This window comes from Lissotriton vulgaris, chromosome 2_1 (assembly GCF_964263255.1).
Source record: "Lissotriton vulgaris chromosome 2_1, aLisVul1.2, whole genome shotgun sequence".
NCBI lineage: Eukaryota > Metazoa > Chordata > Amphibia > Caudata > Salamandridae > Lissotriton > Lissotriton vulgaris.
The window spans coordinates 511,901,382-511,916,740 of NC_141687.1; the positions used below are offsets into that span (position 1 = coordinate 511,901,382).

A 15,359-nucleotide genomic window follows, 5' to 3' on the forward strand; every position below is an offset into this window, starting at 1 on the left:
TACACAAAGTGAGCCACTAACTAAAGGAAGATAGAATCTAAGTTTAAGGTTGCTGGAATAGCAAACATATGGTAACCCTAGAATACAGCAAGTCTGAGTCAAACATTTGGTTAAATATTAAAATACAGGCTTTGATACGGCATGAAGCTCAAAATTACATTAACGCGCACAGGGCTTGTGCATATGCAGCATTCAGCAAGCAAAGGTGTACTGTGGTTCTGCAGGGCTTAGCATCCAAAGGTTCAGCCACCAATGAAGGGCATAAGGAGTCAAGGTAGAGGCCTGGGTGAGGAATTGTTGATCAAGTATATGAATTAGGTTTTGTCATCCCCCCCTCCCCCTCCACACCCCCAGATAATTGAATGCCTAGTTTACCTACAAGTAAAGCCACAACAGAAATGGGACCCTGGGGCTCAAAGCAACTTTAAATGGCTGAACTAGATCCCATCAGCGAGTGAAGGTCAGACGAGCCTGCTGCCCATGACTAATCACAATCATAATTTGCCAATGGACACTTAAGCCGGCCATAAGGCGAAAACATTCCTTTCCAACGGAACAACAAGATAGGGATAGACTCCAGGCGGTACAGGATTGTTGTATGAGGAAATTCTGAAAAAAGCAGCCTGTCCTTGCCATTTCCCAGAGGCACCTAGAGTGGTTGCCAATCTGCACATGAAGGGGCAATAGAGCCAACCAGCAGCATGTCTCTTAAGTATGTGGGTGCTATTACTCCCAGACTCCTGATCCCAGCCGGAACGCTTTCCTCATTTCATGAAGGCCATCAGAGCAGTTTCCATCCTTAGCCCTTGGGGCCCGATCATGCTTCCCCGTCAGGAGGCCTTTGCTCTCCCCATTGTCCTTCAGATCCTGCCTTTGCCCCTCTGCTCTTCGCTCTGTTCCCTGTGGGCTCTAAAGCTGATACTCACACTGGCCCATAAACCTGCATCTCAGCTCTTTTGAATCTTTTAACCAGCCAGCCCCTCTGGCCTTGTTCTTTTTTTATTTCCCCTCTGACCCCGTAGTTTGAAATTAGTTTTCCCATCCCGCGACTTATCGGGTATGATCCGGTAAACTGCTTCCTCCCCTGGGGCTTTTTATTCACCCGCCTCAGCCCTCAATGGAGCAGTAGTTGGCATTAGGTCAGTAGTATTAGCACTAAACTGGGAGAAAGCAAAGGAGGCATGGTGCAGCTCTTTAACCAACTAAGAGCCACCTTCAAGAACCACGGTGATTGCCTGGTCAAAGTCTGACTCAAGACTAGTTTTCTCATCTCTCTCCTTTTTCAGCTTCTCGGCCACACTTGCTGCAAACCTTCACATTAGACACATCCATTTAGACACTGCATCTCCGTACCAGGATCTCCAGTTCAGTCCTCTTCTGTTCAATTTCATCTCGTGCCAGCCACCTTCCTCTTCATCCTCTTAACTAGCATTCCATCCGATGTCTGCTCTTAGTGTCCCGCCTCCGTTTTTCTTCTTTTGAGGCAAGGAATGGTTGTATGGAATCAATGGTAAGACTTGGTGAATCCTGTGAGCCACATACACAGTTACGTTGTCAGAAACTGCACAGATCACTTCTGTTATTCGTAATCTTGCAGCTGGTGCACAAGCAGTGGGTCCCAGAAGTCTGAGAAGCCATCTACACCCCAATTATAGCTATGTTTACTACAATGGCAAAGGATGGGATTGAGGGGGGTCATTTTCCAGGCTTTCCTTTGGTCTAACGCACTCTTCAAAGGCCACTGCTTTGGTCTTTGTATCTTGCCTTATAACAATAGGTTTTTTCTATGTAGTGCTTTTAATGTGTTGCCCTATGATTTTGTGTAAGCCCAAGACCTAAACGACATGGTGGCAGAGCACGCACATTGTAACGGCAAGGAGGATACATGGGAATTTCATGATGCAAGGAACTGCTAGGCAAAGTTTGTGACAACCTTCTAGGAACATGGGACCTGGTGTCTGAAAATTTGTACAGGCAGGGTGGGATGTTTCCTTGTAAGAACAAGAGTCATCTTTTATGCTATACTGATTTGTATAGCGTACTAATCACCTGAAAGAGTATCCAGGCGCTTGAGCAGGTGTGTGGTCCCCAAGGTGCTTATACAAAGAACTAAGTCTTCAGCTTCTTGAGAAACTCAAGAAGTGAGAAGGAGGAAGGTCTGATGTGAAGGAGTGTAGGAAAAGTTCCCCTTTTTGCATGGTTGCACCCCACTTCTTGCCGAATGTTGTGCTTTTTGACTGAGTGTGCCCTGGGTTCCTGACAACCAGGTACCCAGGGCCTATGACATGCAAGTCCCTTGTAAAAGGTATCCTATGTACCAAGGGCACTGTGACCAGGGAATGCCTCTAAGGGCTGCAGTACTTATTGTGTCACCTTTAGAGGCCCTATACCTTAACACACATACTGCTATTGCAGACTGCGTTTTGGTGCAGAGCAAAGTGAAGCGTCAACATGGCAAACATTCCTGTGTGCCATGCCTACAATCCACTGCCCTGGCATAGGTAAGCAACCACTCTAGCTGGGTGTACTATACCAGTGGTGAGGGTATAGGTGCATGAGTCCTGTACCCCTACAGTGTCAAAGCCCAGTCTTAGAAATTATAACTGCAGTAAAGCCATAAAGAGTATATGGTATGGGAGTTTGTCATTACGAACTCCACAACACCATATTCGCTTTACAGACAACTGGGAACTCAAACTTCTCAACACGTTAAAGTCATACTGATGCCAGTGTGGGATTTAAGAAAAATGCTCTCAGAGGGCATCTTAGGGATGCCTCCTGAACAACGACTTAATTAGTGTCCTGGTGGAGTGGCTGCTCGCCAGCTGCCACCACAAGACATGTTTCTGGACTCCTGAGTCGAGAGTCTGCAGATCTCGGGTCCTGATACAAAGCACATCCTGGGTCGAGGTGACAAGCCGCCTCCTCCTCCAGGATTGGCAGGGTCCATGAAGGGAAAGCTTCAATGGCTTGCACCCCAGCCATTTGCTGCTTCTAGTAACTCCCTCCAGCCCCCCTGCCCCCACCCACCCCAGCCACCCACCCCTCACTTTGGGCAGGAGAATCGGCTGTGAAGGAATATGCTACTTACCAGTATGCATCTGATCTTGGCATAGAGGGCTGCAGAGTGGTACATTTATGAATAGATCGCCATCTGCTGTTGGACTCGGATGATTGCACTTGTTTTTCTCTTGGAGAAGTCTTTTGTCGTCACAAGACTGGTGACTCCTCCTTTGGGTGCTAGTGCGCATGGGCATCGGCTCCATCCTTAGATTGTTTTGCCATAGTTGGGTTAGATGGAGTAGCATGATAGAATACAGATAGAAATGCCCATGTAAGTGTATCTAAATAAGATAGTGTTGGAACAGACACAGGTTTCCGGGAAGGCTGGGAGGGCAGGTACCACTCTGCAGCACTCTATGCCAAGAACAGATGCATACTGGTAAGTAGCATATTCCGTTCGAGGCATATGGGCTGCAGATGGTACATTTATGAATAGACTATACAGCAGTTATCTCCCTAGCGGTGGTCACCAGTGTCTGTTGCAATAATCTGAAATAAAGTTTAGTACAGCTTGTCCCACTCCAGCCTGTTGTGTTGCCTGCACATCTACACAGTAGTGTTTTGTGAAGGTATGCGGTGTAACCCAGGTAGCTGCTTTGCATATGTCATCTAGAGGAATGTTTCCTAAGAATGCCATAGATGCTCCTAGCTTACGTGTAGAGTGAGCTCTAGGAGGAACAGTTAATGTCCTCTTTGCTTTTAAGTAGCATATTTGTATACTTTTTACAATCCACCTGGCAATGCCTGCTTTAGAGATAGGATTGCCCTTATGTGTAGGAGAAAACGCTACAAATAGTGGTTTTGTCTTTCTGAAAGTTTGTGTTCTTTCCATGTAGTACAATATTGCCCTTTTGACATCTAATGTATGTAGGGCCCTTTCTGCTACCGCCTGTGGTTTTGGAAAGAAGACTGGTAGTTCACTGGCTGATTGATGTGGAATGCTGAAATTACTTTAGGCAAGAATTTTGGGTTTGTTCGAAGAACCACTTTATTTTGGTGTAACTGCAGAAATGGTTCTTGTATTGTAAATGCTTGCAATTCACTTACTCTTCTGAGTGAAGTAATAGCTATAAGAAAGGCCACCTTCCATGTGAGGAATTGTATTTCACACCTATGCATAGGTTCGAAAGGTGGTCCCATTAGTCTGGTAAGTACTATGTTGAGATTCCAGACTGGGGAAGGCGGTAGTCTTGGTGGAATGACTCTGAGGCCTTCCATGAAAGCTTTTATTGCTGGTACTTTAAACAGGGAAAGATGTTGTCTGTTTTGTAGGTACGCTGCTATAGCTGCAAGATGTACTCTAATAGAGGTGTAGGCAAGGTTTCATTGCTGCAAGTGTAGTAAATAGCAAATAATCTGTTTAGTGGATGCGTCCAGAGGGTTGATGTTGTTACTGTTACAGTATACAGCAAACCTTTTCCACTTTGCTGCATAGCATGCTCTGGTGGAAGGACATCTTGCTTGCTTAATGATTTCCATACAGTTTGGAGGTAAATCTAAGTATCCAAATTCTATGATCTCAGGAGCCAGATCGCTAGGTTCAATTGTTTGGGATCTGGGTGCATTATTTCTCCATGGTTCTGTGTAAGGTGCATGGGTAATAATCTAAACTTTTGATGTGGCACCTGTGAGAGTTGCAGTAGCGTGGTGAACCACGGCTGTCTTGCCCACGTGGGTACTACTAGTATCATGGTCATTGAATGTTGTTGCAGTTTCCGAACCACTAATGGAATTAGTGGGAGAGGGGGGAAAAGCGTAAGCAAATTTGTTGGACCAATTTATCCATAGCGCATTGCCCTGGGACAGGTCTCTTGGAGAAGTCTTTTGTTGTCTCGAGACTGGCGACTCCTCCTTTGGGTGCTAGTGCGCATGGGCATCGGCTCCATCCTTAGATTGTTTTGCCATAGTAGGGTTAGATGGAGTAGTATGATAGAATACAGATAGAAATGCCCGTGTAAGTGTATCTAAATAAGATAGTGTTGGAACAGACACAGGTTTCCGGGGAGGCTGAGAGGGCATGTACCACTCTGCAGCCCTCTATACCAAGAACAGATGCATACTGGTAAGTAGCATATTCTGTTCGAGGCATATGGGCTGCAGATGGTACATTTATGAATAGATCGCCATCTGGTGTTGGGTCCCAACCTTTACCTACCTGAAACGCCCCCAAATGTTGTATTTCGGGACAACCCTGAACCTTGCCTCCTCAGACAAGGCGGCGGCATGCTGAAAGAAGAGGACACCAACAAACTTGGCCATAGCCCTACCGGCCTGTCCATACATCGACCTGCTCCAGCGAATCTCGGTGTATCCTGCAGTCCGCAGCCCCCCAGAACTCAAAGGACCTGCCATGCCTTCCGAAACCAGACTTTGTCTTCCGTGAGCACTGGATTTGCTCACCAACAGACTCTGGCTCTGGATGAATCGGAGATTCTGAACCAGACGCCCACTGCCCAAGTAGCCCAACACTACGAGGAGGTCTCCCTGGCGATCCTGACCTGGAATCTGGTGATCCCTGACCTACCTCAAGTCTCCAGCAGACACCTGCAACCCCTTCCTGGAGGATTTCTCACCCCCGATCAGAGCCGGTAAGAAGAAACCAACACAAAAGACACCCCTGCCCCAGACACCCCACAGCCTTGAGTGGCCCAACCAACAGTGTCCCAGCATCTCTTGACATCCCAACTTACCTCTCCAACGGGTGAGCGCCTCCAGAAGATCTTGGTCCCAGAGCCTGCAGTGTTTGTTGCAACCGGAGAATCTCCATTGAAAACAGGGCACCAGACGCCAAAACAACACCCTGTAGCCAGCCACCCCTGTGGATGCACCTTGTGTGCTAAATTAGATCCCCCTTTGCCCTGAGCCTAAGTCCAGGAGCTTTGCTCCCACAATCTTGTGGCCTGCTCTGGAGCAGCCACCTACCGGAGGCCCCGTAGCCCCCATTGGGCCTCAGCACTCTGCACCCAGCCACCCTAGGGCCGCTAAGGTTGCTTGAGAGTGCATCCTTGACCCTGGTGGAACCCTTGGTCTAACCCGAAAACCCAACTCCCTTAACAAAGTACTTATTTGAAACCGATAACTTAATTTCTTCTCTCAGGACTGCATTGGTCGCTTTTTTGTAAAGAGTTATAAGTGTGGAGTTGGAAGTTCTATAAAAAAAGCATACACGTGTGTGGTGATAACAAATTGTATTACTTACCTTTATCCAGGAAATGTTCCAGTGTGGTATATAGGTATACCACACAGAGTAAGAAAAGTAACAGAAACATTAATCCCAATAGCAACTGTAAAGCAATTACAATAGTCAGTGAAAATTATTATTTTACTGTTGACTTACCTGTGAACAAACCAATTGCATTCTACTGCGTTTCAACAACATTATTCTTCCCAAATTTTATTTCACTTACCTGCACTAGGCCTGGTTCTACAAAATAAAATACAACTAAATAATATTGATACGAACAAATGTGTCAGAATTCAGTCTCTAAGTGTGGGACATCATTTCTTGCCAGAGTGTGTACAATATATGCTGAATACTACCCTCTGATAAAGCCCTACTGCTCGCCAACACTACCACAAATAGAGAGAGTAAGGTATTATCTACTTTAATCTCTGCCCACCTTTGGGGATCCACTGGACTGTGCACACTAACTTACTTTGGTATAATATATACAGATGTGATGCAGGAGAATGAACGACCTAGACATTTAACACTCTGATATGGTCCCAGAACATCTATCATGGTCCAGAATAGAGCAGGTTCTTGTCAAACTTTTAGTCACTTTAACATCTTGTCTTGTTAAAGCACTAACAAATGTTTCATACTCTCTTCTGTCGGATAAGGGAAGGTATACTGAAATACCACATAACTATAGCTCACTCCATTCATCGCCTGTTGTTTTAACTATCCAATTCATTTGGCTCTTTGCTTTGTATAAAAGGAGACTGTATTCATATTTTTTCCTCAATCAGTTTCAAATGTTCCATACTCCTCTTCTGTCAGATAAGGGAAGGTATACTGAAATACCACATAACTATAGCTCACTTCATTCATCGCCTGTTGTATTAACTATCCAATTAATTTGGCTCTTTGCTTTTGTATAAAATGAGACTATTCATATTTTCCCCTGAATCAGTGTCATGGTTTTTAAACGGGTCTCGAGTAAAACTACTCAAGGCCCTTTAGCATAGATCACAGTTACCTTCTAGTCCATGTGATGTGAGCACAGCACACCAACCTGGGATGGTCCAGGTTGAGATGTATACCATTTACAAGCCTCTGTCGACTAGGATTCCCACTAGCCAAAGACTGCCTGAAGGGAGTAGGGGACAGCGTTTCTGGGCTCAAGAACTAAATACATAAACAAATAGCGAAATACAAATTAGAAATAAACAATATAAATACGTGGAGAAAAATGGGGGAGCTGGAAAAGCGGGACAAAGGAGGACTTCAGGGAAAATAATTAAACACAATGCTGAACAGTAGCAGAAACGACAGCTACATGTTTTAGGTTCACATGTAAATGAGATGCCACTTGGAATGTGCCTACAGCGTTTTGTGAACAATTGGCAGGTCACTGGTTCCTATTGTTATGACCGAGCTAATCGGTCACTAACAGACTGCAGAGATCTATGCATAGCATGACAACCACATTTTAATCCTGTCACGGGTTGTAATCAACCAGAAAACTTAACTTGGATATGAGCACCTAATGGTGAAATGTGTGTGACTATTCTGTAGATCTCATTGTAATCAAAGTGAAACACCTTAGGGAGTTAACGAACCCAAGTCAACGTTTTGCATGTAACATATTCCTTGCAACCCCCCCCCCCCCCAAAAAAAAAACACATTTGTCCTAGATATGAGGGATAATGCACAAGAATGTGCAACTTGCATATCACATCTTCCAATCCTAGTGAAATAGCACTCTACCAAAGTGAAATAATCACCCCCAATTGCAACAATTTTGCACTCCAGACCACCAAAATCACTTGCCAGCATGTTTTCCAGAAAATCAAATATGAGAAGTTAAGCAGTCACATTCAGAACTAGCAGCTGGTCCTAGTATAGGGAGGACTTTTTGGTTCCACAAGGATCATACCCTGTAACAGACTATACCAATAGATCTGTCTTATACAAACACAGAATGGTAACAATTCTCAAATCAAAACTCCGCTTTTAGGAACTATTTCTGCATCTCATGCTTGTACAGTCAACAGTGACAACTGTAGCACTCTTTTCTTCTTGCCCTGCTACCCCTCTTTCCCTCCTTAATGCTTCTCTTTCCACTGGATTGGTCCCCTCTTCATTTAAGTCTGCTATTGTTTTCCCCATTCTTAAACAACCTGGTCTTGACTCCTCCCTCCCAACTTCAGGCCCATCTCTCTCCTTCCCTATCTTGCCAAAATTCTGGAATCCTACATCACTTCCTGTCTTTCCACTTATATCGAGCAGAACCATCTTCTTGCTTCTCACCAAGCAGGTTTCCGCTCGGGTCATTCGACCAAATCTGTAGTGCTCGCCGTTAGACGAGCTGAAAGCCAAGGTTGATACCAACTCTGCCCAGGCTTTGGTTCTTCTCGACCTGTCCGCTGCGTTTGACACGGTCGATCATAACATTCTTTTGGACCGTGTCAGCGCAGTTGGCATTCGAGGCACTGCCCTCTCCTGGATCACATCCTTTCTAACAGGACGCTCACAAGCTGTCCACCTCCCCGGCTTTTCTGCTCTTCCCCTCCCAGTGCCCTGTGGGGTCCCCCAAGGTTCCTCCCTCTCTCCTCTTCTTTTCAACCTTTACATCCACCCACTTATTTCTTCTCTCCTTGAGCTGGGGGTCTCTGTGTATAACTACGCAGACGACCTCCAGCTCGTCTTTGATCTTTCTTTTTCTTCTCACTCCCTATCTTTTTTTCGCTCCACCATGGTTTTTATTTCTGGGTGGATGAGCGCCAATCACCTCAAGCTCAATCCAGATAAGACTGAGCTTGTCCTGACCGGCGGCTCATCCAGCCCTTGGTCCTCCGCTTTTTGGCCCCCTATTCTTGGCCCCCCTCCCACCCCGGTTTCCTCCGTTAAAACACTGGGCATTAAGGTTAGCCAGGACCTGTCCATGCATGGCCAGGTCAGTGCTGTAGTGTCTTCCTGCTTCCTCTCCCTTCGGTTGGTCCGAAAAATTTCCCGTTTTTCCCTTGACTCTCTTAAAATCATCATTTCTGCCCTCATCACTTCCCGCCTTGATTATGGAAATAGCTTGTTCGTGGGAATCCTGCCTACGAAACTCGCCGCCTTCAAGCAATCCAAAATCAGGCTGCCCGTCTCTTCTTTCACTTGCCCAAAACTTACCACATCACTCCTGTCCTCAAATCCCTTCACTGGTTACCCATCCTGCAGAGATCCTTGTTCAAACTAGGGTGCCTTGTCTATCGGGCTCTTGATCGCTCAGCACCGGCGTTCATCAACTCTGATTTCCTCCCACACCCCTGTCCGCACTCTCCGATCATCTTCCTCTGCCCTCCTCACTGTTCCACGTTTCCGCAAAACTCGCACTGGTGGAACTAGATTCTCTGTTCTTGCACCCCGGTTTTGGAATTCCCTTCCTCTCTCTCTGCGTTCTATCCCTATCTTTTCACACTTCCGTAAAGCGCTCAAAACATTCCTGTTTGCCCAGGCCTACCTCCGCTAACCTCCTTGGCCCTGTTTGTTCTGTTCCCTAGAGCTCTCAGCGCCAGGAAGCCGTTTGGCCATCGTGCGCTCTATAAATAATTTCATTCATTCATTTTGTAGGAGCAACAAATATATGTGTATTCCAGGGCAGCGTCACCATGTGCTGCAAACATGTACTTGTACATACTTTCAATAACATGCATGGAACAGGGGAAACAAATTTAGTGCTGGACTATAGGAAGCTCTATAAATCATTTCGCTCTATAAATAATTTCATTCATTCATTTTGTAGGAGCAACAAATATATGTGTATTCCAGGGCAGCGTCACCATGTGCTGCAAACATGTACTTGTACATACTTTCAATAACATGCATGGAACAGGGGAAACAAATTTAGTGCTGGACTATAGGAAGCTGGCTGGGTATATGATACTGCCACTAGGTGGTAATTCCATGAGTCCAGGTGTACACTAAATGTGTACTGGGCTCAATGTTAAACCCAAAGTGCTCGATTAGTGGTAGTGTGGGCGAGCAGCCTTAGGCCTAACACAGAAGAGTGTAAGACATTTATTGCATAACCGTGATCAATAATGGACACATGACTCAAGGAGGAGATACAGACCACTTTAATAAAATTATACTTGTTTGTACTTTATTTCAAGACCCAGGTCTTCATAATGTGGTAAGTATGTTTTTTTATTAAAAACACTTCACTTTGGAAAACGTTTCCAAGTGTCCATTTTTCACACAGTCCAATGTTATCTTCTGGTGAAAACAATATTGCAGTTATACAGGTAAATGTTCATCTTACAATCTCAGTCTTCAGAGGCAAACATCAGCACTGGCCAGGGGTCAGGAAAGTACCAACACTGCACCACCAGCGGCACAGGGGCGGCCGGGTGCAGTGTTCGGGGGGGGGGGGGGGGGGGGGGGGGGGGGAATGGGGGGAAGAGACTGGCGCCACACTGCTAGCAGGTAAGTAAATCAGTAGCAGGGGCCAAGGTTTGGGGGTTAGCTTAATCACAAGGGGAGAGGGTGGTGGGCACAGAGCAGCACCAAACATTCACCACCAGCGGCACAGGGGCTAATGAGTGCACTGTGCGAATTAGACGCTGGGCGTCAATGCTTTCCAATCAGATTTTATTGACAGAAAAAGAGACTGCAGGCATGGCACTGGAGGTTGCAAGAGGGAGACTAGCGACAGCAGAGTTAAATTGGGATTGAGGGAGTTGTAGGGGCACAGTCCACTCAGTTCACCAAAGCCCAGGAGCTTCAGGTACAGGGGTGCCTTTTGATGTCAGTCTTCTTACCGGCACCAGTCACTGTGAGCCTCTGGATTCACACTGCAGGCGCAGTCGTGGAGGGCAGGTGTGGTCAGGTAACAGTGGACACGAGTCAGGATCAGTGGGGAGACTTCACTGCACAGGTGAACCTTTCTGACTCTGGCCATGAGCATCTGGTGCAGGGTGGGCAGGAGACGCGGATCCGCCTGGATCCGGAATCTTTGGAGGAAGTTTCTTCCCGACAGGTCCACTATGCTCGAGAAATTGGAGTCTGTATTGAAGGCAACAGTCCTCCCCTGTTGCAAGACAAGTCGCAGGGTTGTCAAAGCTGGAGACAGGCAGTTGTCTTTTTCTGCTACAGGGTGGCTTCTTTCTTCTCAAGTCGCCGCAGATCTGAAGGTCAGATCTTGGACAGCCACCTAAATACTCAATTTAGGAGGTGTTAAGAGAGTAGCAGGTAGTGCCAATTGGCACCTTATCTGGGGGTGACTACACCCTCTATTATGCCACCCTCCTGTGGGATGGGGTGGAGGCCTAGCACTGATTGGAGCCTACAGACCAGAGACGACACCAGGGTTGGTAGGGATTCAGAGGTTACCCCTGAGGTGCCCTATGGGTACATGATACAAAAAATCCGACACTGGCATCAGTGTGGGTTTATTGAAAGAGTAGTTTGGTACCAAACACTCCTGTATTCAGTGAAGCCATCATGCCGCTGGGGAACTCTAGTTGTTGAGTTACCAGCCCGTGTACTCTCTATGGTTTCACTGGTACAATATTAGGAAATGGTGCACAATTTTGAAAGGGCATATCTGCTCATGCAGATATGCCCTTACCTGTACTATTGGCAAAAAGGAGGAGTCCGGTCCTGATCGGGACTGAGGGGGGCTGGACCATACTATATTGAAGAGAAAATATGAAGTGCCCACACCTCATGAAATGAACAATTATTCAAGGAAGCACGTGTAACTAAATGACACATGTGAAGGTACATTTATTTATACCAACGACTCATGTTGTTTTGAATTTTTCAACGAAATATTTTTTAGAAAGCAGAAAAAGGGGGTAAACCCACACAATCAATACAATGATTACATGCAAATACATACAATTATTCACAATAATAAACAACAACAAATAATGAAAAACGTAGAAACACAGAGCAAAAAATATTGACACATTTGATGATTCATGGTTACATATGAATGCCTATTTTATAACCACCAAAGCGAAGTGAAAGAGGGGGGGGCAAGAGCTTATACAATGTTCATTAGCACAAATACATTTAATGTATTACTCCGCTCTTGCACAATGCCACAATGCCGACGCGTTTCAGGTTCGAGCAGAGCGTAATCGAACCCTCATCAGGGCTTTGTAAATTGTCTGTGTAAAGAAAAACATGAAAGAAATGAAAAAAATATATTGAAAGCCAAAGCTCACATGAATCGTTTGGATTCATGAGATTATGAATAAAAGATGGGGGAAAAATAAGGTACCTGTGGTATTCAGGCTCCTGAGAACTGATCGATGGACAGGGGGCGGTACCTCAAAGGTTTTAATTCTAAAAATGAATGGAGCATATGTTTTTTAGGACGTTTAGTATGATTACAATCTCATTTGTGCCACAAATGTTTGAGAAAGTAACAAATGCGAGCCTACCTCTATGTGCACCGTCCGGCGCCCCTTAGAGGGAGGAGATCGAGGTAAAAAATCTTTGTGTCCTGTAGATTAGAAGCAAAAGCTAGTATTGTGATTTCAACCTCACATGGACAAACTTGAAATGATTTTAAAAAAGAGAATCCCCATACCTTGCGTTATTAGGTGTAGAAAAGCGGTTTCCCTCTAAGATGTAATCAACATGGTGATTCTACCTGGGAAAATGAAAATCAGCGTCACGGCGGCTACACATGGCAAGTATTTGTAAAAAATCAAAAACGGGTGGACAACAGCCTACCTGGGTTCGCAGCGAAAGTCGTGGCGGCCCAGGGATCAAAAGACGGAGTGTCTCAATTAGTCTCCGTGAAAGCGGCGCGCTGCACAATGGAGAAAGAAGCACTAATGAGTAAAACGGCAAAGAGCCATCGGTTTTCACATGAATTGGAGCTCCCGTGGAGCGCAGACTTCTTACCTGTCATCAGACAATTACTCTCCAAATGCGAGACTTCACAGAGAATGCCCGGCGTTACGTGGGGCCATTTTGGAAATGTTTTTTAAGAGAAAGTGGCGTCCCATTGAATTCTGGGATATGTAGTCCCAATTAGCGGGATACGGAATCGCGCCGAGTCAAGTAAAGTTTTACTCAGTCACGTGTGGGAGGAATGAAAGAAAAACGAGAAAGGCAGGAATGAGCCATTATGTGGGGGCTCATAGTGACTGAACGGTAGGGTCCACCTATGAGTACAAAAAAAGGGGATGCAAGGCAGAGGGGGACAAAAAGTGATTCACAGCCAGGCCATTGTCAGAAAAAGCAGCTATATTCTTGATAACTCCGACATACTGTTAAGCCCTGTAAGGGTACTATTAAACTTGAGAATCAGGTATGCTTCCTTCTGGAGTAATACCTTGTCGACGTCTGCAGGGCGCTGTGTTGTACCAATTGTGAAAAGTACTGACCATTTGAATTCAAGTTCAGAGTGAGATTTTTCGATAAAATGTTCCACCATGGGGGCCGTGAGGACTTTCTTTCTGATCCTGGACCTGTGCTGGCTGATACGGAAGTTAACTTGCTGGTTTGTTTTACCGATGTAAATCTTAGGACAGGGACACTGGATGACATATATGACGTTCTTGGTTTTACAGTTAGAGAAACCGGAATGCTTCCATTTAATCCCCTGGTGTTCGTATTCGTTGCCCTCGATCGTGCTAGTGCATGCTACACAATTGCCGCACCTATGGTGTCCAACAATTGGTTTCAAATTCCAACAAGACAAAATATCATGTTTGGATTTTGGCAATGACACATCAGCTCTGACAATTTGTTGTCCAATGCTTTTATTTTTCTTCTAGGCAAAAATTGGCCGGGGAAAGGGGCATTCTAAGCAGTCAAGGAGATGCCAGTTTTTTAGGATTGTTTGTCTCATTTTATGTGTGTCTGGACCGAATGTGGTCACACATACCAACCGGTCTAGTTCTTTCTTTTCTTTTATTTGCAGCAAGCACTCCCTCGGTGTGAAGCGTGCTCTTTTGTAAGAATTCTTGAGTAGCTTCTTGGGGTATCCTCTGTGCGTCATTTCCCCACAGAAGATTTCCGCATGGTGGTCAAAGTCAATAATCTCTGTGCAATTCCTGCGAATCCGCAGTAATTGCCCATACGGGAGATTGGTCTTTAAATTTCTCGGGTGGTGACTGCTATGGTGCAGAATGGTGTTTTTATCAGTAGCCTTCCTATACAGGGAGGCCTTCAAGAGTCCATCTGAGCATGTAACTTCTATGTCCAGGAAAGTCATTTTGGTTTTACTGGCTTCCATGGAGAATTTTATGTCGCTGTGTCTAGTGTTAATCCATTCATGGAAACTATTGAGTTCGGTCTGACTCCCCTGCCACAGGAGCCAGACGTCGTCAATATAGCGCCACCAATGGATAATGTTGTCACTGAATGGATTGTTATTATCAACGAACTTCATCTCATATTGTGCCATGTAGAGCACTGCCATTTCTGGGGCATAAGGACACCCCATGGCAGTGCCCTTCACTTGCATGAAGAACTGATCGTCAAATACAAAGTAATTCTTCTTGAGCTCAATTTCTGCCAATTTCAAGATGAAATGTGTGGGCACCCGGTGGGGACGCTCTCGCATCTCAAGGTACAGCTCGATGACTTCAAGGGCCTCTTCTTGGGGGATCTGTGTATATAAGGACGTAACGTCCATTGTGACCATTACTTGTGTGCAGGGATCAAAGGGGGTACCTTCTACCTTGCTCAAAAAGTCGGTAGTGTCTCTCAGATATGACTTGACATTTTTAATGAAAGGCTTCAGGAAAAAATCCACTTATTTAGAAATGGTGTTTAGAACCCATTTCTAAATACGTGGATACAGTTCTTCATGCATATATTGACGACGTCTGGCTCCTGTGGCAGGGGAGTCAGACCGAACTCAGTAGTTTCCATGAATGGATTAACACTAGACACAGCGACATAAAATTCTCCATGGAAGCCAGTAAAACCAAAATGACTTTCCTGGACATAGAAGTTACATGCTCAGATGGACTCTTGAAGGCCTCCCTGTATAGGAAGGCTACTGATAAAAACACCATTCTGCACCATAGCAGTCACCACCCGAGAAATTTAAAGACCAATCTCCCGTATGGGCAATTACTGCGGATTCGCAGGAATTGCACAGAGATTAGTG

The 15,359-nt window shown here is 45.5% G+C and overlaps 1 protein-coding gene across 1 annotated transcript in view; it reads right to left on the minus strand.

Moving 5' to 3' along the window:
- The window catches only part of HSPD1 (heat shock protein family D (Hsp60) member 1), a 141,258-nt gene that overhangs the window by 92,208 nt on the left and 33,691 nt on the right, over nucleotides 1-15,359 (minus strand). The window lies entirely within an intron of this gene.